The sequence below is a fragment of the Sinocyclocheilus rhinocerous genome, unplaced genomic scaffold (genome assembly GCF_001515625.1).
Source record: "Sinocyclocheilus rhinocerous isolate Xijiao unplaced genomic scaffold, SAMN03320098_v1.1 scaffold752, whole genome shotgun sequence".
NCBI lineage: Eukaryota > Metazoa > Chordata > Actinopteri > Cypriniformes > Cyprinidae > Sinocyclocheilus > Sinocyclocheilus rhinocerous.
Window position 1 is genome coordinate 811,499 of NW_015639777.1, and position 2,500 is coordinate 813,998.

Below are 2,500 nucleotides of genomic sequence, written 5' to 3' on the forward strand. Positions count from 1 at the left end.
GACCGCTCGCTCGCACCAACAGGAGGAGGAGGGTCGGGCTACTCTCTACACTGCACTCAACCTGAGGGATTCCTACACTTTCAGTCTTTGAGGAGACATGAAAAACAGCGCATACCGCAGGAACGGTATAACGGAAAATATTAGTGGTTTTGAAACCGTGAAATGTTCAAATCGCAGTATACCTTGAAACCGGTAATCGGCCCATGCCTAGTCAATAGTTACGGGGCTTGTTTGGTTTTGATTATTTCTTTGATTTGGCGACACTCTTGTTTTCCCCTCTGTGTTTCTGTTTCTTTTTATATTTATATAGTTTGTAAAATTAACTGCACTCCCACTAATAAATGAGACACCTTGGTGCTTGTTCCTTTATTTCATTGGCTGTCTGTTATTTGTACACACTGCAATGGTTATGTCTCACTTAAATGCTGTGCAATCATTCCCTTTATGACATCAGGTGCGTAACAGATAAAGTTACTATATTTTGATTAAAGATCTGATTTCATCTTGACTTTAAACTTATCAAACTTGTTATTTTGGCATTTTTAATGAATTCGCAGATTATTCATATAACTTGCAGGAATGCCTAATTCTTGTCATATCTCTACAACAATGTCCTGGTTAAACAGTGTTTTAGATTGGGTTATGATGTCTCTGAGGATTCAGACCTGTGGTCTATGTAGTTTTGACAATGACTGGCAGGCACCTTGACAACAAAAACAAAAAAATGTTGATCCAATGTAACGGTCAGTCAGAAAGCATTAACATCTGGGGGGAAAAAATGTTTTTAAAAAGGCTGTCCTCCTAGCATTGTTTATTTGTGTTAAATGCTTATCCATAACAGTGGTGGCATTAAATCCAGTACTGTCCCTCCAGATTCGTCCTTTGCATCTCGTTTTATTTTTTATATTATTAAAATAGCCACTCTTTTTAGTGTTTCAGCAATGACATGATATAATTTATTCATGATATAATTGAATTCTGATGATTCAAGCAGATCTGACTCTCACTTGAGTGCAAATCATTTATAGTTGCAATACAAGCACTCAAATTATCAAATAAATGCAATATGATATATCTATCTATGAATCTATATATCTATATTCTCCCGTTCAACACAACAGGTAGCAATTTAATAACGCTAGTCTTAAGCAATGTTTTAGATATATATATTATAATATATTAGAGTTGTTAAATCATGACGTGAGAAGTGATTTGAGATATCCATTAAATCCAGTACTGTCCCTCCAGATTCGTCCTTTGCATCTCGTTTTATTTTTTATATTATTAAAATAGCCACTCTTTTTAGTGTTTCAGCAATGACATGATATAATTTATTCTGTCCTGATGATTCAAGCAGATCTGACTCTCACTTGAGTGCAAATCATTTATAGTTGCAATACAAGCACTCAAATTATCAAATAAATGCAATATGATATATCTATCTATGAATCTATATATCTATATTCTCCCGTTCAACACAACAGGTAGCAATTTAATAACGCTAGTCTTAAGCAATGTTTTAGATATATATATTATAATATATTAGAGTTGTTAAATCATGACGTGAGAAGTGATTTGAGATATCTAGACTTTAAATCATCTAAGTCAAGAAGCATCTAGCTTCTGCTGGTGGGGAGAAAAAAAAACTTTTTGCATTAAGTTTCCCATGAGACACAAATAATAATACATATCAAACCATATGGGAAAGCACATGCATTACAAACCTGTGGAAATGGTGAGCCAGGACGAAGTGATGTTAATTCACTGCGGATCTACAGTTTCAACAGCAGCTCCAGTAAACCAGTGCCAATGATCCTTTACATCTTTACATCGTACAAACGCAGCATTTCCGAGGTTATTAAGCTAAATACACGATGTGTTCATTTACCATTATGATTAACAGATCGCGTGTCGGCTTAATTTGATCGCTACGTAGCGCAAATTTGACTCCGTTGTGCGTATTCTGCGAGCATTAACCCAGCTACTGGAGAAGTCTCCACCCACAGCTATGACCGAGCTCAGACGAGAAAACCTCGCGAGATTTTATCGCCGCTAATCAGTCTGAAGTTTACATTCGTGTGTTATCGCGAGAGCATCGCAACAATCGAAAGCCATATGAGAGCACACAATGAAACACAAATAATAGGAAAATCATGTCCTTATTTGTGTATTTACTTAGTCAGATAACTTAACAAAATATTGTCTGACGGCACATGTAACCATATGCTGATTGATTTAAACTTTATAATAAACTTTACATTTATGCGAGTATAACTATAAATGGAACTTTATGAAGATTGTATGCTTGAGTGTATTGGCTATAAAGTAATACTAAATTAATACTATTAATGATTAAACTCTCGGGTGTGATTGTAATTTAGACATTCATTTTATCAACCAACTAATCAAAATAATAATATCCATATAAATTCCATAATGCCACAGGAATTGTGCTCTATAGTTGCTATAGATATTTGTCATATGAACACATATAAAAATT

General features: G+C 34.7%; 1 protein-coding gene across 2 annotated transcripts in view; it reads right to left on the minus strand.

Annotated features, from left to right (window-relative positions):
- The window catches only part of LOC107751881 (protein O-linked-mannose beta-1,4-N-acetylglucosaminyltransferase 2-like), a 21,654-nt gene extending 19,692 nt beyond the window's left edge, over window positions 1–1,962 (minus strand). For both annotated transcript variants that reach the window (XM_016567647.1, XM_016567648.1), the window contains exon 1: window positions 1,725–1,962. The gene's annotated coding sequence lies outside the window, so the exon portion shown is untranslated. The remainder of the gene's footprint in view (window positions 1–1,724) is intronic.
- Window positions 1,963–2,500: the final 538 nt, after the last annotated feature.